At 40.6% G+C, this 23433-nt stretch overlaps 1 long non-coding RNA gene across 1 annotated transcript in view; it reads right to left on the bottom strand.

Annotated features, from left to right (window-relative positions):
• LOC147574858 (uncharacterized) overlaps window positions 1-23433 on the bottom strand; it is a 153139-nt gene that overhangs the window by 40470 nt on the left and 89236 nt on the right. The window contains exons 9-10 of the long non-coding RNA XR_015243576.1: window positions 21322-21452; window positions 20552-20744 (exon numbers count right to left, since the gene is read on the bottom strand). This is a non-coding gene — a long non-coding RNA (uncharacterized LOC147574858). The remainder of the gene's footprint in view (window positions 1-20551; window positions 20745-21321; window positions 21453-23433) is intronic.

Genomic DNA, 23433 nt, shown 5'->3' with positions numbered 1-23433 from the left:
GATTCTCTCTCTCTCTCTCTCTCTCTCTCTCTCTCTCTCTTTCCCTCTGTCCCTTCCCTCTGTTCTCTGTCTCTATCTCTCTCTAAAATTAAAAATAATACTAAAAATTAGAAGAAGTAAGGGGTGCCTGGGTGGCTCAGTCTCTTTAAGCTCCCAACTTTGGCCCACATCACAATCTCATGGTTCCTGAGTTCAAGGCCCTATGCTGACAGCTCAGAGCCTGGAACCTGCTTTGGATTCTGTCTTCCTCCCTCTCTGCCCCTCTCACACTCATGCTCTGTCTCTCTCTCTCTCTCTCTCTCTCAAAAATAAATAAATGCTAAAAAAATTTTATTTAAAAAATCGGAATAAATACATACATTCACATACATAATACTATATTATATATGTGTGTGCATCTGTGTAAATTAGGAGAATATACATGATATTTTTTAATATCATGATAATTGCAGCCTTGGGATCAAACATGCCGTACAAAGTTGCAGCTTTGTCTGCTCGGCCTCCTCAGCCCAGGTCCTTCTCTTCCTTCAGTCTTGCCATGCCCACTTCATGGCTCTCTTCCAATTCAGGTCAAGATTTGACCTCTTCTCCCTTTTCTATCCTAGCTGCTGCCTAACCTTCCCACGCATGCAGCTCAGCTGGGGAGGTTACAAGGGACCAAGTTCCCTCTGCACCCAACAACAGTTAACTGGCACCTACAAGGCATGGAACTAATATGGTTACATTTACAGATCGTTTGGGATCAGTTGTGACATTACAACACCTTGTCCCACTCCAAGCCCCATACACAAAACACCATATGCCACCGTTGTCAACAATTTCATCTTGGTTAATTTATGTTTGACTCTTGCGTTTTCTTCACCTGGCCTTCCAAATGGCCCTTCAGCCTGCCTGCCTATACCCTGAAAGATAGGGAAATAATTTATTCTTAAAGCTGCACCATATTTAATATTTTGATAACTCTGAAAAATTCCTTTCTCATACTAGGCCAGAGTCTTCTTTTGGATAATATTAATGTATAGGTCTTCTTCTCTTTAATGATCCTTAAAAAAAAAAATCTTATTTAATCCCTTTTCTATAAAGTCAGCTTTTCTGATGAGTTCCTATATAAGTCAAGCTGTACCACAAGGGCATTATCCTAAGTGAAAGATGCCAATCTCAAAAGATTATATACAGTATGATTCCATTTATATGACATTCTGAAAAAAAAAAAAAAGCAAAACTATAAGGACAGAAACCATATCAATGGTAGCCAGGGGCTGGGATCTGGGGAGAGAGGTTGGCATTAGTATGTGACCACAGGGAGGTGCATGAGGGAATTCTTTTGAAATTGTTCTGCTTCCTATTGTGCTGGTATGTTCATGGTTACAATAAGTTATGCATGTATTAGAACTCATAGAACTGTTTACAAAATAAAGGTGAATATTACTATCTGTAATTTAAAATTTTTTTTTAATGTTTATTTATTTTTGAGAGAGAGAGCAGAGCAGGGGAGGGGCAGAGACAGAGGGAGACACAGAATCTGAAGCAGGCTCCAGGCTCCAGGCTCCAGGCTGTCAGCACAGAGCTGGATGCGGGGCTCAAACTCACGAACAGTGAGATCATGACCTGAGCTGAAGCTGGATGCTTAATCGACTGAGCCACCCAGGCGCCCCACTATCTGTAAATTTTTAAAAGAATTACATTTATTGATCTCTTACTGTATGCGTGCTTATCATAATTCTTTCATTTTAATCTTCATAATAACCCCATGAGATAGGTAGCATTATTATCACCCCCTTTCTCCAAGTAAAGAAACAGAGAGAGAGAGAGAGAGAGAGAGAGAGAGCGGTTAACTAACTTGCCCAAGGTCATAAAACTTGATAAAGACTGAGCTTGGATTTAACCCAAGTAGTCTGACTCCAGAAGTGAATATCTAGTCTGTCCTATGCTGTCTCTGAAAGAAAGTGAAAACGAGCTTCGCTTATTCTCTGTCAATGAAGCCACATGACCTATTTAAGGAGTAGAACATCACACAAAACTTCATCGACACAATTAGCTTGCAATTGGCAATTAGCATGCCACCAAGACAAACATATTTCTGGGCCACAAAAAGTCTTCACTGCTTTTTTAATAACTAATATTTCAACTCTGCATTTTCCCATTTTCTTTGCAATAAAATGTCTTGTTACTATACTAAATAAATTGTAAAATCAACTTTCTAATGCCTATGTACACTGGGAGTAAAATCTTTCCTTAACTGTCCCTTAAGAAATCCTGGTTCAGGGGCGCCTGGGTGGCGCAGTCGGTTAAGCGTCCGACTTCAGCCAGGTCACGATCTCGCGGTCCGTGAGTTCGAGCCCCGCGTCGGGCTCTGGGCTGATGGCTCAGAGCCTGGAGCCTGTTTCCGATTCTGTGTCTCCCTCTCTCTCTGCCCCTCCCCTGTTCATGCTCTGTCTCTCTCTGTCCCAAAAATAAATAAACGTTGAAAAAAAAAATTTAAAAAACAAAAAGAAATCCTGGTTCAGGGCGCCTGGGTGGCGCAGTCGGTTAAGCGTCCGACTTCAGCCAGGTCATGATCTCGCGGTCCGTGAGTTCGAGCCCCGCATCAGGCTCTGGGCTGATGGCTCAGAGCCTGGAGCCTGTTTCCGATTCTGTGTCTCCCTCTCTCTCTGCCCCTCCCCCGTTCATGCTCTGTCTCTCTCTGTCCCAAAAATAAATAAACGTTGAAAAAAAAATTAAAAAAAAAAAGAAATCCTGATTCTGATGTAAAGAAAATGGAATATATCTGTTGGAAGCTCAAATAGTTTAAAATTTCAAAAATCTCATTCCACTCCTTCTCCCTCCCCACTTCCCCAAAGCTAAATCCTTCCGGATATTTTTTAGAACTAAAACCTCTTAGTAATGAGACAAGCAGATAAATACACCCACGTTGGGTGCCTTGTGGTCATTCTTACACATTCACTTGGGTTTCTCAGTGCCTGCATTCTATATCCCCACAAACTCCAGCCAGATCACTTTGCAAAAATAAAGCCATCACTGCAGAAGTGGAGCGTGGCATGCCTCAAATTCAGTGGCAGCAGCAGCTGCAATGACAAAACAAAGGGAAAGAATTATGACGGCTTTGAAAAACAAGCATTGCAAAGGATGTCTTGGTAAGGGCAATCTTGAGATAATCCAGGTTGCTTACTTTGGATGCAAAAAGTTGGTGCCAGAAAATCTGCTTCTGGATTTTTAGTGTTCAAAACTTGCTCCTGTTGGATTTAATCCCTTCAGTGCTATCCCCAAGACAGATGACAAATGCAGTCACGTACGTGTTTGCCCATCTCCAGGCAACGTCTGGAGACCTGAGGTCTCTGTGACATTTCTGCCTGGGACCACCTTCCCTGAAATATTCAAGAGCTCAGCGAAGCTATTTTCAGCCTACCACCATTTCAGCTACCAAACAGCTGAAGCCTAAAGCCCCTTACTATTCAGAGACAGTTCTTTTAATCAATTCTATACCTTATGCAACCTACAATTAAGTTTCATGAAAAGTCACATCAGAAAAGGAACCAAAGAGAGATTTGTGGACTCTAGCTGGTTGTTGGAGTCCAACTGTCCTGGCCCCATTCATCATTCTATCATTTGCCATCAGTGTAACAGAAGATACATTATGGAATTCTCTGGTGACCTTTCTTCCATAAAAGCGCTTTAGCCATATTTATGTTTCAGGGCTCCCTTAGAATAAAATAAGATGATGCTGACCTAAAAAAGTTCTTGCCACGTATCAGGCTCTCTGTAAGGGATCATTATAATTACAATCAAGGAAAGAAATCCCACGGATGGAACAGTGTTCATCTATGGCCATTTGCAGCTTTATTTCACAATATTTCCTTAGGCAAATTTGCCTACTCCCTTCCTCGATATCAAGTTTGATCTTGTTACAAACTCCTGGGTTTTTCAGTGTTAATTATTAGTTACCAGCACATCTCTCATGGAATAAAATGGCTTTTGGTTTATGAAATCAGGCTTGCTAGAGAAATATTTAAGGGATCTGAAATGTCTTTGCAACCTGATGCAGCTAGCAGGGAGATTGCACAATTGTAATTCACAGGCGCAAGCACACACGCCCACACACCCAGGAAATGTGGGGGTTCTTGTGGAAATCAGTAGCTTATCTATTATGTGCACTCCGGAGCTATAAACAAGACCATGTGAGGACTCAGCTAGAATGCTTCCTCTGAGTCAGTATTAAACAAACTTCCGAACTGTTAGGAAGGAAATAAAGCCACCGTACCCCAAAAGACACCCAAGACAGAGAGCCAGGGATCATGGGAGTTGTATTTAATATTCTGCCACAGACAGATACAATCATTCACGTAAGTTTTTAATGAAAACAAAATGTTGCTTAATAAACAAAAGCTAGCATGAATTAGAATAAATTATAAGATCCAAGTGGAGTGCCCTATCAGAAATTTGCATGACCTATGTGGAGTGGCAGGATTTTTTAAAAGCTTTGATGTTCTATTCCATGAGAATGCTAACACAACTTTCTATTTGACGATAATAATATTGGTCTCTAATACAGTGTGTTGGCTCAGAATGAATCAGAGACAAAGATCTCATCAGTGGTGGGGAAAAAAAAAAAAACAACACCAGAAAATCATAGATTCTCATAGACCGCGTAGCATGATGCAGTGGAAAAGACACAGGCTTTGAAATCAGGAGTGTTCCAACTCTGTTTTCTAGTGTTGTGATCTTGGGCAAGTTACATTTCCTTACGGAGATTCCATTTTCTCACCTGTAAGATCATGACATTGATGAATCTCTTGTTAAGAACAAAGCGGATATTCGATGAGTAAGCATTTTGACAAATACAAACAGCTATACAATTATGAAACATTACAATTCACTGCTTTATCCTACAAATGTCCTCATATCAACTAAAACAGAGTTATAAATCAAGTTCAGAACGCCCTGGAATTGTTGTTGCTTGAGGTAAATAATGAATTCTAAAGATTACATCCCTTTTGGGCCTTACAACATTTTGGGGTTTAGAAAGGAAAAAAGGTGGAAATCACCTATAACTGGAAATCTGAACTTATAGCTGAATCCAGAGACTCCAGCTCTTATTTATATATAATTTTATTTCTGAGTTTTAGAAGACTGAATACAGAAATCATCAATCATAAAATAAGAGGAAATAGTTAAAGCTCTTTAATCCTTACCAATGTCCACAAAATAGGATGTTTTATTAAGTGTTGTCTGGGTGCTCAGACAGTAAAGGACATTACCATTTCCGGCAACCCAAAGCTTGACCTCACACTTGGACTTCTGAAGGTAAACTTCCTGAGAGGAAATTAAATACAGAGAACCTCTTCCAGTTTGAGTTACCAAAAACACTGTAAGAAACATTTAGACTAAATTAATTTTTTAAATTTTGCCCTCAAAATATTAAATCCAACTGAAAAGTCCGTGTTTTTTAATTTAGAATAGGAAGTGAAATCAAAATCAAAGATGTCCAAAATGTCCGTTTCTTCTTGCCTATGTCCCTATCAAAATATGCCCTAAAGTAAGATGAGCGTTCTTCCTTCTTTCCCTATAATATTTTTACTTAAACCTAATCTCCAAGCCTTAAAAATGAAAACATTTGACCAAAAGGAAAAGAAAGAAGAACTCTAACATTCATAATTTACGTACGTGACTTATGTAAATCACATCAAATATGAAACTTATCCACCCTATTTTCATTACTCAAGAGACCCCGGGTCATTCAGGCTTGCTTTCTTCTCTAAGGTATGGTGCACCTTCTGGGTTCAGTGGACACTTTGAAAGGTCAAACAGAGTCCATCCTTCAGGCAGATGAAACACTGTTCTATTTTTAAAAGACCTCTAGAGAAGGAAATTCCACAAGCTTCCCCAGCTACACATTCCAGTGTCTATCAAATCGCACCGTCTGAAAATTTTTCCTTTTCTCTTATCTAAATCCCTCATTCTGTAATTTAAGCCTGTTGCCTCCTGTCTGGTCCCTGATGGAGATAGTCATCATCCTTCATAGATCAGCCTTCTCGCACGAGGCTCTTTTTAAATTCTGCAAGCCAGAAACCATTTTATTTCCAACTGTCTTTGTCACAGCTCTTAAGTGATTGCTGTTACTCACCTGTTATTTTCTGCCAAGTTTTCTTCCTTCAACCCTGTATTCAATTCATTTGTCCCTTAAAAATAATACTTTTAAAAAGCAAAGGAAATGAAAATTATCTGGTAACTTTATTACACTAAGCGACCTATTTTTGATTTTCTTTGTTCTTGCCCTCCTCCATACACATTCACACATCATCGTAACTGCACTGTGTACTGAATTTCGTCAAAGTTTTAAAATCTCTCCTTTAGTTTCACAACCCAAAGCATGTGGAGGGTGAGCTAGTTTATTGTCATAACTTTAACAAAGCTGGTACAAAGTTCATGAAGAATTTCCTCCTTCATTCAATAAAATTAAATGATGGATTACATAGTGCTGCAGCACCGTTAGGTTCTAAGGACTCAAAACATTTAGCATTGTCCTTGCCCACATACCGGTCATAACAGGACACACAACCAACTAATTAGAATGAAAAAGTTCCTGTGTAAATGATTCCTGCATCTACCTATACTGTGCAAACTTCGGTTGATTGAGAGAGCAGGACCTCAGAAGAGGGCTGACCCTGCAGAAGCCAGGAGTGGAAAGTCAGATATTTGAGAGGGACTCCTACCATCTACTGGGAGATCAGATCATCTAAGGACAGAATTCTCAGTGATACCCAGAATTCATACTTCCCTGCCTTCAAATTGCTAGTTTTCTCTTTCAGGAATGTTCCTCCTCTCCTGGCCCATGTATCTCTTCCAGATAATTCATTGTTCAAGACTCAGATCTAGGAATACTTGACTCAAGAAGCTGTACCTAATACCCTAGACTGAGTTGGCTTTTCCTCTTCAGGGCTTCCACAGCAACTTCTGCATGTAGGAGCAGAGATTTCTTGGGTGGGGACTATGTCTGATCCATCTTTTAACTGCTCATGCTCACATAGCTTCTGCCATCTGAGTGGCTTACTAAATGAGTGAAATAAATATAAAGAGGTATTTAGTAGAGAATGAAGTCACTTCAAATTGGGTAGATAAGAATAGCTTTCATAGAGGAGTTGACACTTGTGTTAGATCCTGAAGGACGGTAAGGATTGGGGCATGCAAATTTAGGACAAATGCTTTTCTAAAGAATTGTGGGAACAAAGGAGCATAGCAAAATAGAATGTTTGGAGAACAGGTTCAGGGCTCCCTTCAGCAGCACGTATACTAAAATTGGAGAACAGTTCAGTTTGGCCGGAATATAGGGTCTATGGTGGGGAGATTTTTTTTTTTTTAAACACAAACAAAAAAATGGAGTGTATTTAGCCTAAAGAATCTGTTTTTATCCTTTTGACAAGGAATAACCACTGAAGTTTTTTAAAGAAATACATGACAAGGTAAGAGCTAATTAATAGGAGAGTCTGGTTCTAGAAGTGGCTGAATACCTATGTTAGACCAAACCTCCTACAGATAACAATTATAAACTCCAAACTAGTATAAAAAACAATGATTTGAAGTTACTTGAGAACATCCAAAAGGAGTCCCAGATGGAGGTGACTCAACCCTTTCAAGAAGGCAGTTGCATTGGGTGAGATTTACTTTTAGAAAGCTTTTCTTCTCAGGGCATTTCTCAGTTCATGTGGCTCAGGGTGGCTAAAATTCATAAGGAGAGCCATTGTCTTTCTGGCTGAAGGAGTCAGAGAATGAATTCACAGATGCCAAAATGACTGAAATGAGGGAAGAGAGAAGAAAGCCCCCAAATCTCCATACAGACTCCCTTCAAATCCTTGACTAACCACTGAACTGTGGACATATGGAGGAGGCTCCAAATAGCCCAGCAGAGAGCAACTGTTAAAAGGTTGAAAACCTGAGGGGTGCCTGGGTGGCCCAGTCCGTTGGGTTTCTGACTTTGGCTCAGGTCATGATCTCACGGTTCGTGTGTCCGAGCCCCGCGACAGGCTCTGTGCTGACAGCTCAGAGCCTGGAGCCCCTGCTTCGGATTCTGTGTCTGCTTCTCTTTCTGGCCCTCCCCCACTATTGCTCTCTCTCTCTCTCTGTCTCTCAAAAATGAATAAACATTAAAAAAATTTTTTTAAAGGCTGAAAAACTGAGCGGAGATTTCAGCTGACTGCCCCACCCCCCACCACAAAAAATCAGCATTCTTCAGACAAAGGGAGCAGACCCCAAAACCTCTACAACAAATTATCTGCCGTGCCTTATATATAAAAGCACTAGAATAAAAAGGAAACTGCGACCTTCAGTCAATAGACAAAATAGTCAAGACAGAGCAAACTCTGAAATGATTGAGATGTCACAATTAGCAAAAAGGACTTCAAAGCAGCTATCATAGTATGTTCAAAGACTGAAGAGAAATATGGTCGTCAAGAGAGAACAGATATGGAATATCAACAGAAAAATGAAAGCTATAAGTACAAAATGGAAGTTCTAGAATTATAGCATATAAAATCTGAAGCAGAGAACTCCTCAATGAATTTAAAAATTGGAGACTGGAGATTTCAGGGGGAAAGTAGGGGCCAGGGTAGAGTGAACTTTAAGATTGACTTGCTAAAAGAAAAAATATTGGGGAAAAAATGAGCCTTCATATTTCAGAGCCTTTATGGCTGTGGAACAATAATATCAAGAAGTCTACATGCATATAATTGGAGCCCTACGTGGAGAGGAACAAGAAAATGAAGAAGAAAACATTTGAAGAAATAATGGCCTAAAATTTGCCAATTTGTTTAAAATACTAATGTACATATCCAAGAGTCTTGGTAACTCTTAAGCAGGATAAATATAAAGGAAACTAGACCTAAGTACATCAATAACCAAACTCCTGAAAAACAAAGATAAAGGGAAAAGTCTTGAATGCAGCTCAAGGGGAAAGAACACCTTACATACAGGGGAACAATGATACAAATCATGCCTGACGTCTCATCACTCACCACAGACACAAAACACAATAGAACATATGGAAGTAAACAAACAAAAATCTATCAAACCAGCATTATATATCCAGTGAAAATATCTTTGAAAAGGAAGGCAAAATGGACTTTTTGAGATGAATGGAAACTAGAAAATGTATTACCAGCAAGTCTGCTCTAGAAGTTTTTCAGGTTGAAGGAAATAACGTCAGACGAAAGCTCAGGAATTATAGGAAAAGAATGAAGAGCAATCAATGTGATAAATGTGAGTAAATATAAAGACTATATTTTTTCTTCTATTGTTTTTTTAAATTTATTCTGAGAGAGAGAGAGAAAGTGAGCAGGGGAGGGTCAGAGAGAGAGGGGGAGAGAGAGAATCCCAAACAAGCTCCCCACCATCAGTACAGAGCCTCATGATGAGGGGATCGAGCCCACAAGCTGTGAGATCATGACCTGAGCCAGAGTCAGACACTTAACAGACTGAGCCATCCAGGCGTCCCCATCTTTTCTTCTGTTAATTTATTTAAAAGACGACTGAAAAAAGTAAGGCCTTCCAAGGATTGTCAAACATCCGTGGAAATTTTTAGCATAGAGGTCAGAACCAAACAACAGAGCTTTATCGAGACACTTCATTTGAATCTTCAGAACACTGGAAACCAAAGAAGATTCTACAAGCTTCCGGGGGGGGGGGGGGGGGGGAGGGTCACATATAGAGGATGATAAACAAAACTGCTTTGGCATTTTTCAATAACACTGAAAATCAGAAGATACTGCCTTCAAATATTTAAAGGAAATAATTTCTGACCTGTAACTCCATATCCTTTCAATCACATAGAAGGCAAAAATAAACACTTCTTCAGACATTCAAGGATTCAAAAAAAAAAAAAAAAAAGAAATTACCAACTATGCATCCTTTCTAAGACTATTGAGGAAGTGCTCCAAGAAAGAAAGCATGGGTTATAAGAAATAGAAGTTTTGGCACAAGAGGATAATTACAAGAAATCTCAGGATAACATCTGTACACCAGATGTGGAGATAAAAACAGACTTTTCAATGGAGACAAACTTCAAAACAATCTATTTTCAACCATTCTCTGGACTGCTTAGTGGACCTTTTCAATTTGGCAGCTTACATCTTGTGGAAGTTCTATTCAATTATTTGTTGAATTTCTCCATTTATTTCTCCATGTATTTCCTTGGCGTATACCAAGGAAGTAGCAAAGACAGACAGCATAAAATAGGATAGAAAATAGAGGACAGAGATATATGGGAATGTAAGGATTTTTTTTTTTTAGCTTGAATTTTCCCAAAAGTAGTGCTTGAGGCAAGAAGTTGTAAGCAGGGAGCAGAAGTGAGGGAAGAACGAGGGAAAGTGGAAACAAAGCAAATGCACAGATGCATTATTAAAATAACTATTGTACACACACACACACACACACACAAAGAATAAAATGAATAGGGGCACCTGGGTGGCGCAGTCGGTTAAGCGTCCGACTTCAGCCAGGTCACGATCTCGCGGTCGGGGAGTTCGAGCCCCGCGTCAGGCTCTGGGCTGATGGCTCGGAGCCTGGAGCCTGTTTCCGATTCTGTGTCTCCCTCTCTCTCTGCCCCTCCCCTGTTCATGCTCTGTCTCTCTCTGTCGCAAAAATAAATAAACGTTGAAAAAAAAATTTTTTTTAAAAAAAGAATAAAATGGGGCGCCTGGGTGGCGCAGTCGGTTAAGCATCCGACTTCAGCCAGGTCACGATCTCGCGGTCCGTGAGTTCGAGCCCCGCGTCGGGCTCTGTGCTGACAGCTCAGAGCCTGGAGCCTGTTTCAGATTCTGTGTCTCCCTCTCTCTCTCTGCCCCTCCCCTGTTCATGCTCTGTCTCTCTGTGTCTCAAAAATAAATAAACGTTAAAAAAAAAAAATTAAAAAAAAAAAAAAGAATAAAATGAATAAAAATATGCAATATATAATTATAGAACATCACCATTGTTTTCAAACATACCAAAATGTATACATTCAAATAAAAGGTATCCACCTCAAGTATACTTGTTACTTTTCAAAAAAAATACATAAATAAAATAAAAACAAAACAGAATAAAATAAAATAAAATAATTACAGGCAACTGGCACTCAATCGTGACTGGAATTTTCTAAAGAGGATAGAGAATACCTTTTGGAATTGTTTGCCTGAGAATTGATGATTTTTATCCACAGCTTATATCCCACATTAGTTGAAATTTACTGTGGGATATATAAATCCCTATATACTTCCAGACTGAGCATACCTGCTGGAACAGAGGACTTCCCAAAGGCATCTGTGGCTTTGGAAAGTCCCCGGGGGCAAAAGGGCAAAACAGCCAGTGCTTGAGAAAAGATGTCAGCATGAGGTAAGCCAAACTACCCACTGAATGTGCACTGAAATCAGAGAGGAGGCTAAGCGGATGTGAGTCAGGAGTCCAGAAGCAATCCGCACAGTCTGTCCTTTGTACCCCTCAGATATACCTGCGCCCTAGGTAAGCCCCAACTGCCGCTGAGTCTTCAAGGTGGTAGTCAGCCACAATTTCTACACATGACTTAATAGATAAAGATTACTGCAATAAGCTGCAGTCTTTATTGCTGCAACTGGTCCCGAAGTCATAACTGATATTTATTTTATCACCTCCTTCCTCCACCGCCCATATTAAATTTCCCTCTCCTTCAGCCATTACTCCTACTTGTCCAGGTTTCTATCCTAGTGGGGTGATGTAGCCTTCATCCCTGAGCAGGCTGAGCTCTTGACTATCTTGCTGTTGTCAGGCTGCTGTTGCTGTAATTGTCACTATTATCACTAGGCATGTGAATGGCAAGAAATGCCCATGATTGACCCATACCTTGCCAATGCCTTAGCAACCTCAAATTGCCCAAGACTTCAGTTTCCCAGGTCTCCTCTTCATAAATCACTCCCACACATATATATCTTAGCTTGAGTTGTACCAGAAAGCAAAGTCCTGGTCAAGGAGATAATCCCAGAGTACAAGTGGGGAACCAGAGGGGTGCCTGGGTGGCGCAGTCGGTTAAGCGTCCGACTTCAGCCAGGTCACGATCTCGCGGTCCGGGAGTTCGAGCCCCGCGTCGGGCTCTGGGCTGATGGCTCAGAGCCTGGAGCCTGTTTCCGATTCTGTGTCTCCCTCTCTCTCTGCCCCTCCCCCGTTCATGCTCTGTCTCTCTCTGTCCCAAAAATAAATAAATGTTGAAAAAAAAAATTAAAAAAAAAACAAGTGGGGAACCAGAAAAAATGGGGGAAGGGGAAGAAGTCTGTATAAAGCTGCCTTTCTGATATCACAGCTTTTGGATACCGGGGTTTAATTCTGGTGTCTAAGGAATATACAGAATGTATCTCGGAGTTGTCCTCTAGAAGAACAATTGGGGAAAACACTGATCCTTAGGTTTCCAGCCCTTGTTGATTGAGGACTGCTCTTAGAGTTAACTTTCATAAATTTGGGGGCTTCCTGTTTGGGCTTAACAACTAGAATCTCATGCCCAGCTATAGCGCTGGAGAAGTTAGGGAGCACATTTGAGATGAGACTCTCTTGTAATGTAAGTCAAATCCGGAATACCCACTACATCTAGGTTGGAATCAGAGAGGAGATGGAGAAGATGTGAGTTTGAATCCCAGAGGCTCTGATACAGTCTGTATGAGCTTCTCAAGGAGTTTGGACTTAAGATGTAAAACACAAGCATATAGCAAAGGTGGAGAAAAAAGGTGGAGATCATTAAGTTTGTATTGTAGGAAGATTACACTTGAGACACTGAGGAGGGTGAATTAGGCAGAGAATGGGACAGTAAAGTACATGAGACCATTCTGGAGACCCCACCTATAGCTGATTGTGCACTAGGGCAGTGCCAGTGGAGGAAAGGGGAGGAATGAATTAATGAGCTACTTGAGATACTAAATCAAGGGGGTGGGATGGGGGTGGGGGATTTGGGAAAAGCTCCCCTCTGATAATTTGTTCAAGACTACTATTTAACAAAGTATCAGCAACTAGGCACTGCCTGTCAGTTGGTAGGAAGCAGAGTTTGTTAATACAATCGATGTGGTTTCAAACTTAGGTCAATGAATAGATCATGAGCCCAGTCATAGTACGTGCATAGAAAAAAAAAAAAAAAAAAAGAAAACAACTCATGTGTTAACTGTGGTTACATACAAAGAGGTGGGTAGAGGAGAAATTGAAGTGATTTTTCAAACTTTCATTTTCTAAATTATTAACTTTGTGGCATTTTTATCTTTCAAAATGAGATAACAGTCAATATTTGATTCTAAAATCAGGGGCAGGGGGAATAAAGACATCAAAAATTTTAAAAAAGGAATAGAACTTCTCCCATATACTCAGAAATATATACAAAAAAAAAAAAAAGAGAGAGAGAAACTCTTGGGTCTAAGGCCTAGAAAATTTAGTGTTATATACTTGAAAGAGAGGGGGTTTTTAAATAAATAATATAAAAGGAAGTATAAAATAATGTATGAAAAGCATTCCTGCAGGAACAAACCAAATGCCATGAAAATGCTGAAAGTACCAAAGTCTGTCACTTCATACGGTAGTGAAATAAGGTGGAAGGAAGTCTACAAAGCTCTTTAGTTTCAGGGTTTGTCAGTTCTGATGTGGCTTTGTGCTATCATCGGCTAGTCATTTCTTCAGCTATTATTTGAACACTTATCAGATTATATGCCACTTTATTTTCCTTAGTGGAATTTATATTCCTTCAAATACCTAGCACCATCATTTAAAAAAATTTTTTTTCATCAGTAGTATTTAATGAGCAGCTACTATTTACTACTGGGGTAGGGGCTGTTGATACTATCATTGGTAACATAGACATGGTACTTACCCTTCTGATAGTAAATACCTAAATTTGTATCTGACTTTAGCACTTAATTAGCAGTGTAACTTCTAGTAATTTACTTAATCTTTTTTCTGAGCCTCAAATTCCTCATTGTTAAGGGGAGGAGGGAATATTACATACACAGGAATGCATTGAGGTAGATATAATTCATTCATTCCTGCATAACTTAATTCAGTAAACATTTGTTAAGTGCTATGTCTAATATATGTGTGTTTTGTGAACCAAAAATAATATGTCAATAGTGTAAGTTACTATTATGTGTTTGCAATAAACTGAACTGGTATTTTTTTACTTATTGGTCTGCTTTGTTTAAAAAGCGTTTTTAGCCATAATGTTCGATAAATTCAAGCACCAAAATGTGTCATCTTCTAGTTCAGGTTTGCTAAACATTTTAATGTCTAAATTCAACAAGTTTGTGAATCTGATGGAACAGATAACATTTTATTTTGAAATAGTCAGACACTCAGCCAACAGAACTGGAAAGTAAGTTGAACCGAAAAGAAGAAGAATGAGTAAAAATAACATAAAGAAAAGCAGGAAATTTGGGGGATAATTTTAAAATGTGCTATCTCAAAATCACATGTGCTCACTTTTTACTATTAATATATTTTTTTAATTTTTTTTAACGTTTATTTATTTTTAAGACAGAGAGAGACAGAGCATCAACGGGGGAGGGTCAGAAAGAGAGGGAGACACAGAATCTGAAACAGGCTCCAGGCTCTGAGCAGTCAGCACAGAGCCGGACACGGGGCTTGAACTCACGGACCGCGAGATCGTGACCTGAGCCGAAGTCGGACGCTTAACTGACTGAGCCACCCAGGCGCCCCTACTATTAATATTTTTAATGTAAAGACTACCTAAAGAAAACCACATGCCTCACTGATAACCAAACTGTTTGTTAATTGAAGGTCTGTGGAACATTTTATAAAGTGACTCAACATGAGAAGTCTGTAATATTTATGTTTTGATATTTGCATTACTTCATTTTTGAGACTAAATCTCACACTTACCTTTACATTATAATATTTAATATAAGTAATAGTCATGGCAGAACATTAATGGTACAGAAGTTGCACTTACTTTGCTGAGAACATCAAAAATTAAAAAAGATTTTTAACATCTATTTATTTTTGAGAGACAGAGCATGAGTGGGGGAGAGGCAGGGAGACAGAGAGAGAGGGAGACACAGAATCTGAAGCAGGCTCCAGGCTGAGCTGTCAGCACAGAGTCGGATGTGGGGTTCACACCCACAAACCGTGAGATCATGACCTGAGCTGAAGACGGACTCTCAACCAACTGAGCCACCCAGGTGCCCTGCACATCAGAAAAAATTTTAAGCTTATTTCCTTATTTTGAGAGAGAGAGAGAGAGAGAGAGAGAGAGAGAGAGAGCAAGCAGGGGAGGAGCAGAGAGAGAGAGGGAGAGAGAGAATCCCAAGCAGGCTCCACACTGTCAGGGTGGAGCCCAACTCGGGGGTTGATCCCACAAACCGTGAGATCATGACCTCAGCCTAAACCAAGAGTTGAATACCACTGGACTGAGCCTACATGTGCCCTGAGAACATTAGATTTAAAGGGAGAGAAATATTTTATTATAAAGCCCACAACATTCATCCAACTTTACCTTTTTACATATATTGGTGGGATTAATTATGCATAGACATTTTTCATGCCATTTTCTACCTGCAGTCTGATATCAGCTTTTCTGCTTGATCAAGGCTTTATGATAAATACATGCACATACACATACATTTTATGACCTCAAAGAATTTGAAACTCTCCCACATATACCACCTGTTCCCTTTATCACTATGTCAACATCATGACTGACAACCAGGAACAAGAGGCAAACCTAGACAGGAAATGTAATACAATAAGAGTTAAAAATCAGTGGACAAACCAAATACATTTGGAAATGAGTGGGGTCTCTGACTCGCAGTAAAAGGTACTGGGCATAAGGACTCTACTCCAGTTGATAAAGTCTTTTGCCACAGGAACAAGGGTTAACGATTCTTCTGTTTTTTAAATGTTTATTTATTTATTTATTTTGAGAAAGAGAGAGGGAGAGAGGCAGAGAGTGTGAGCAGGGGAGGGGCAGAGAAAGAGGGAGAGAGAATGCCAAGCAGGCTCCACACAGTCAGCCCAGAGCCCTACTCGGGGCTCAGTCCCATGAACTGCGAGCTCATGAGCTGAGCCCAAGAGTCGGTTGTTTAATCAACTGAGCCGCCCAGACGCCCCAGGGGTTAACGATTCTGATACTGCTATACATGTATATTGGAATTGGCAGACTGTGGGAGCAAGTTTACTCGCTGTTGGAGCGTGTGTATCCAGATAAGCAAGAGTTGGGGGAGGCGCTAACATGATACGAGTGGTAATGGATTGCAGTTGGAAACGTCAGTACGAACTCATGTTTAGGTGAAGAAGGTAGTCTCATCAGACAAATGCTGGCAGAAGTATCAACGGATACATAACCTTCTAGTATATGTTTACAAGAGCCTTACAGTTGTTCATGTGTGAATCTAATCATCTATCCTAGGGGTTAGCAAGCTGTTTCTGTAAAGCCCTGAGAGCAAATACTTTAGGCCTTGTGGGCCACGTGGGCTCTGTTGAGACTACCCCATTCTGCCCTTGCAGCATGACACAGCCATCCACAATTCTGTGAATGAATGAATGTGGCTGTGTCCACTCAGTGCACCAGATTTGGCCCACAGTCGGCCAATCTGTGATCTCTTCTAAAGAGTAACAAAAGAGGGGCGCCTGGGCGGTTCAGTCGGTTAAGTGTCCAACTAACGCTCAGGTCATGATCTCCCAGGTGCGTGTTCAAGCCCCATGTGGGACTCTGTACTGACAGCTCAGAGCCTGGAGCCTGCTTTCGATTCTGCGTCTCCCCCTCTCCCTGCCGCTCCCCTGCTTGTGTTCTCTCTCTCTCAAAAATAAATAAACAAACATTAAAAAAAAACATTTAAAGAATAACAAAAGTGAAAGAAAGTGTATGAATACAACTACATGTATGTAGGAGCTCAAATATTTAAGAAGTACTTGTAGAAAAAATGCTAGCAGAAACAGCTTTAAAATGTTAACCACATTCTTCTCTGGCTGGTAGAATAGGAACCTTTCCCCCTCCTTATTCCTACAGTTGCACTTTTTATGTATTGAAAATTTGAAAAAGAAATCCTCAAAACCAGTGTCTGAATTTGTGCTTCCATCGGTAAGCTAGAGATTCCCAGGCCAATTTAAGCTTTGAAAACCTTCTTACTTGTGATATTTATATACATCAAAAAAAAAAAAAACAAAAAACTTAATCTTCATCCAAGTCTCCACAATAATAGACTTGTTTTGACATTCATTCAGAAGCTATATTTTGAAATATTTACTTGCTTCTGATCAATTCAGATTATGATTCTCAAACTATTGTTAGTCATTCATGAATGCTTCACTTCGTCCAGAGCTGCTGAAACTTTATGAGGATCGCCTAGAGCCACAATATTGGAAAATGTTGCCTGCTTTCCTAAAGCTCTCTTTAATGACCCGTGTTCTTAACAGCCTCTGTTTAAGCGACAAAAGAGGCAGTGTTGTTAGGAGGGATGTACAGTGCATTGCACAAGTTTACCCTGGCAAGCCGCAAGCCCTGATCTGCAATCCTGTGTCAGCACTTTTCAGTCCCACTAACATGGATACAGATGGGTGTGCGGGCTGCTCCAGGCTCCTCCCGGGGCCAATCAAAACATGGAAAACAAAGGCCTTTATAAGCTCAGCACTGACCACAGTCCCTACAGTGTTGCTAAAGTCACATTTTTCCTTTGACTTTCCATCTACAGAATACCTCTCACCTGAGAGAAATCAGATTGCATTCACAGCCGGGGACTTCGGCCTGTTGTTCTGGGGAGGGGATGTGATTTTTCCCTTTGGAAAAGGGAAAATGAAGCCCTTCTCGCTCTTTCTGTAAGAACTTACGAAACAACCCAATAGCTCTCTGAACACAGGATGCAAACCAAGGACACCTAGTCAGCCCAGAGCATGGGCACAAGTTGGACAGACACTATGCAAATAAAGGAAAATGAAGAAAGTGAAGCCGTTATCTGAGACCATTCGAGGGAGAGAAAGATATGCTCGCTCAACTTCACTAGCATCTCCAAGAGCCCTACCTTAGCCACCATAAAGGTCATCCTCTCCAGTCCTTCACCCCACCCATTATTCTCTCTCAGAAAGACTTTTGTGCTATTATAAGAATTTGTCATCATATTCGGGTTTAAATTGACTTGTTTTTGTCTATTTCCCTTATTAGAAATCTGTTCTTTGTGAGGCCAGAGACTATAGTCTCTTTGTTTTCAGTTTTTGTGGCGTGTGGTGCTGTTTTCCATAGTAAAATGTGATAAATATTTGTTGAATCCCTAGATGAATAACAGGATAATTGTAGCAAGACACCAGATTACTAGTCAGACAGTGTGTGTTCTAGTCTGGCCCTACCATCAACTAGTCAGGTGTAAAACAACAAGGTTCCCACTATGATGGGAACACCTACCCCAAACCTCAGGGACCTACATCAGAAAGCATCGACTTTTGCTCACAAGTCTGTACATTTGCTGGGGCTCCATGAGGCTTGGTTCCAGCCAGCCTTCAGGGTAGAGTCAGGTGTCTCCGTATTCTGGGACTGGCTGCCATTTGCGGCATGTTTTCATCTGTTTTCCTCGAGAATGGCAGAGCCACAGAGCGGAAAGCAGAAACACACAAACCTCCCAAAGCCTCGGCTTGGAACTGACACACTGTCACTTGTGCCTACGTTCATTCCACTGACCAAAACGAATCATATGGTCAAGCCCAACCCCAGGGGGCAGAGAACATACTCCACACAGGATACACCACAGCAAGGATGAGGAGGGAAGGAAGAATTGTGGACAAGCCACATCACCTAGCGCATGACACAAGCAAAATTCAGTTTCAATTTCCAGGAAAAAAAAAAAAAAGACTGACAATTCCAGTCCTGATAAGCACAGGGCTCTTCTGAGGGCCAGATGCTCTCATGTAGACATTATGTAATTAAAATTGTTTAACCAAGAGCTAAACATTGTGTAGGCACCAGATAATGATTGAAAATGACCACTGACAGGGCGCCTGGGTGGCTCAGTCGGTTAAGCCTCTGACTTGGGCTCAGGTCATGATCTCACCCTTTGTGAGTTTGAGCCCTGCCTCAGGCTCTGTGCTAATGGCTCAGAGCCTGGAGCCTGCTTCAGATTCCATGTCTCCCTCTCTCTCTCTCTCTCAAAAATAAATAAACATTAAAAAAAAAATTAAAAAAAGAAAATGACCATTTGCTTTTTCTTATAGAGAAAAAGACTACAATCAAAATACAATATGATTGGGGCGCCTGGGTGGCTCAGTCAGTTAAGCGTCTGTCTTCAGCTCAGGTCATGATCTCACAGTTTGTGAGTTCAAGCCCCATATCAGGCTCTTTGCTGACAGCTTAGAGCCTGGAGCCTGCTTCAAGTTCTGTGTCTCCCTCTCTCTCTGCTCTTCTCCCACTCATGCTGTCTCTTTCTCCTTCAAAGATAAATAAAAACAGGGGTGCCTGGGTGGCTCAGTCGGTTGAGCGTCCGATTTCGGCTCAGGTCATGATCTCACAGCTTGTGAGTTGGAGCCCCACGTCGGGCTCTGTGCTGACAGCTCAGAGCCTGGAGCCTGTTTCTGCTTCTGTGTCTCCTTCTCTCTCTGCCCTAAACCACTCGCAGTCTGTCTCTGTCAAAAATAAATAAACAAACAAAAAAAAAAGTAAAAAAAAAAGATAAATAAAAACATTTAAAAAATTTAAAAAAAACAAAAAAACAAAAATACAATATGATCATTACTTAACATAAGTTGTGTATAAAATACTGTGGGAACAGGAGACAGAGTTGTTGAGTTGGCCTGGGTGATGTTCATGATGTTCTGCAAGCTACTTTACAATTAAGGAAGAACAACCATTGTGGAGAACAGGGAAGTGGAAGTGTGTAGGAAGAGAGGAGGCATTAACTTTATCAGTAATATTTCCCTTTTAGGGTAAAAAAGGAAAGATTTGAAGCAAATATGGAAAAAAAGTTGTCATCTGATAAATCGAGATGTTGAGAAAACGGAATCTGTTATATTATTTTCTGTGTATGCTTGAAATATTTTATAACCAAACATCAAAAATTTTTGAATGTTTATTTTTGACAGAAAGAGATAGAGAGATAGTCGGGGAGGGGCAGAGAGAGAGGGAGACAGAGAATCACAAGCAGGCTCTGCAACTGTCAGTGCAGAGCCCGACGTGGGACTGGAACCCATGAACCAGGAGATCGTGACCTGAGCTGAAGCCAAGAGTCCGTTGCTCAACAGACTGAGCCACCGAGGTGCCCCCAAACATTAAAAATTTTTGAGTTATTTTAAATTATTTTAAAATTATTCAAAATAATTATTTTAAATATTTTAAAACAGACAAAGAAGGGAATGAGGATATTCTTGGCAGAAAGAGCACAAGTGGTAGGAAAAGTAACTTGGTCTTAATGGATAATAGTGCAAAAGGGACAATGGTGGAAAAGAGTAAAACAGAAGAATGAGAAGGCACTGTAGTCATTTCTCAGGGCTGCTGTACAAATAAATACTGGGTGGTTTAAAAACAGCAGAAATTTATTCTTCCACAGTCCTCAAAGCTAAAAGTCTGAGATCAAGGGATCAGCAGGGTTGGTACCTTCGAAGGGCGCTGAGAGAAATCTGCTCCATGCCTCTGTCCTAGCTTCGTGATGGTCAGGAATTCTTGGCATTCCTTGGCTTAGAGAAACATCATTCCAACCTCTGTCTCCTTCTTCACATGGCATTCTCCTTGTGTGTCTGTGTCTTCACAAGGCCATCTCTGCACCGTCTCTGCGTCCAAGTTGCCTCTTCTAATAAGGACACCAGTCAGGTTGGATTAAGAGCCCACCATACTCCAATATGACCTCACCTTAATTTAACTAATGACATCTGCAATGACCCTATTTCCAAAAAAGATCACATTCTGAAGTACTGAGGATAAGGACCTCGGCAGATCTTTAGGGGAGACCCAATTTAACCCGGAAGAAGAATCAAGATGTTGCCACTACTTTTCTTAGCTATTATTATCAGCGTATTTTTGTACTAACTAAAAAATTCACAGGAAGGGCACAGTATGTTGTTAACCAATTGAAAGACCTCCTCAGGGGACCTATGACTTCTCTGACTCTGTAGAGGGAAGGAAATCACACGAACGATGATGCTTTCTGCGTTTCTTCCATTTTACTATTTATTCATGTGCCTCCCAGGCTAACCCACATTATGCTCTGCTTCCCTGCTTCACACCAGCCCACGCTGGGTGACTCACCATCCTGCCCCATCAGTTTCGTCATCCAAAGAAAAAACCCTCTGGCTACTACCACCAGTGTTTTGGACTGCAGTGCTTTGCCCTGGAGTTAATTTTTAACCCCGGGCCCTTCAGAAACTCACTTGCACACCAAGATCCGGCACCAGGGGTCCGCTTCATACTTGGTGTCCAATTTAGGAAACTTCCTCAGGAAGTTCTTCACAATGTATGGGCAGAGTTTTCAGGCGTTCCTGACCTGTTTTCTGGTTTACAACTATAGAAACAGTGAATTACTTCAAATCGGTCATTCGACTACTTGGCCCATGCCTTACCCTAGCCAAATGCTTTTCCCCTCCAGCTGTATGATCCAGCTCTTGTCAATTTCTCTATCCCCCCATTTCACTCCACCCTCTCCTTTGCTCCCTATTCTTAAAATCGTCTTCCTTTTGTCCTTTTCACCTCCAGGTCATTCCACAAGGTTCTCCCTCCAGCTCCTCAAATGTCTACGCATTCTCAACCTTCACTCTCGGTGGTCAAATATCACTTCTTTGGAGAGGTTTTCTCTACCCCTCTCTCTAGCCCTCTTCCCTAAAACAGCTTCCTCACATTCTCAGACTTACTGTGGCATTTATTTTCTTCTAGATTTCTTTGTTCATTTCATTATTTACCGGCTTATTGTATGTCTCCTTTAAAAAATGAGATCATCTGTCTATCTAGTTCAGGAATAGCCTCTGCTGCTCATACAGCACCTGGCACATAATAGGTGTCTAGTAAATATAAATTGAACAAACAGAATAAAACGCTGAGCTTCCCAAAATCGTTACAAGTTTGGGGTCTAAACAGGAAATGTAGGTCCCTTGCATTACTGGCCTGTTAGTGCTGGTGTCCTAGGCCTCTGGTTCTGTTTGCTGAGTTACTGACACTTTATTGTAAATCCCTTATCTTGAGTTTTTGACTCAGTTCCAAAGTTCTGGATTCCAGACCCTGCTTACAAGAGACAGGGACCTAAAGAACCAGCTGGTCTTCTCCCTCTCTGTCCCTGCACTCGAGCTTTTGCGTGCCGGATATTGTAACTGCTGCTCCTATCCGCCTTGACCCCAAACCCGCCAAAGTCCTTCTTGTCTGACTCAGTTCCTGTCCTCCTTCTCTCTTGTGCCTACCTTTCCACTATAAACCTTCTTTCTTGTTTCTACCCCAAACATGCCATGATGATAAGCATAAAGGAATGGTGAATCTGAACACATTTTTAGAAGCTAATCATTCCAACTCACGGTGGCCTCTATTGGAGGCTTGTGCAAAACTGCTAGTATATCTGTGTCACTAAATACAAATAAATGTCCACATCAATCTATGCGTTTGCCAACACCAATATAGATAGGGACTAAAGCTGCAAGGTTTTCACGTTTGGGTACTTTTAGACAACTTTCGGGTATAATTGAGACCATTTACAGGATTGATAAGGGGCATGCCTTGAAGACTCTTCTCTGTAAACCTAATTATATCACTTTCCTTAAAATCCAGTGTCCAGAAAGCATTTGAGAAAAGCTACTTTGAGTTGCCTGGATATTTTCCAAGCTCTGGATACCATAGTTAGTCACATGGAATGTGGAATGGGCTAGACGTTTTGGAATTGTTCTTGTTAAACTGGTGTAAGCGATTGACCCAAAAGCTTTAATAATCATTATTTGTTTAACAAGTTCCTGTGAGGAAAGCTATGCAGTTGTCTTGTGAAGTAGCTTCTTAAAAGGCTTTTATTTTGTCTGGATATGATAAGAATCATTACATGGTATGTCTAACCGATGAGTTAGTGCTCTTTCAGTGCATAGAAACTTCTATGGGAAAAAGAATTAGACAATAAGCACCAATGACTTAATACATGCCATGTTTCCAATTCAATTTGCTTTGATAAAAATCTAATAATCTCCAGGAACACAAATATTTATCTACAGTGATTGGACAGTCGGTTAAAATAGGCATTCTCGGTCCCTTCAAAACATTCATTTGTCCTTTATACGACCCACACATTGTCAAGAGGTTAATAATGTTGAAAAATTCCTGTGGTGTTTTTAGTTTTTGTGCTATCTGGCACAGAAACATCAGGATCCTTAATTTTGTTTTCAACATAGCATATTCCTTATTCACAATCAATGCTCCTCTGTCTTAATCAACAAAATAGGAAACAGATTTTTAAATTCTGAAATCACTATAAATTCATAGCATTTTTCCTTTGAAGTAAAATATTTTACATGACTATA

Source organism: Puma concolor, chromosome D4 (genome assembly GCF_028749965.1).
Source record: "Puma concolor isolate L17-30 chromosome D4, mPumCon1.1.hap2, whole genome shotgun sequence".
NCBI lineage: Eukaryota > Metazoa > Chordata > Mammalia > Carnivora > Felidae > Puma > Puma concolor.
Note: the sequence above shows the minus strand (reverse complement) of the source record. Positions and strands in the feature narration are given on the sequence as shown.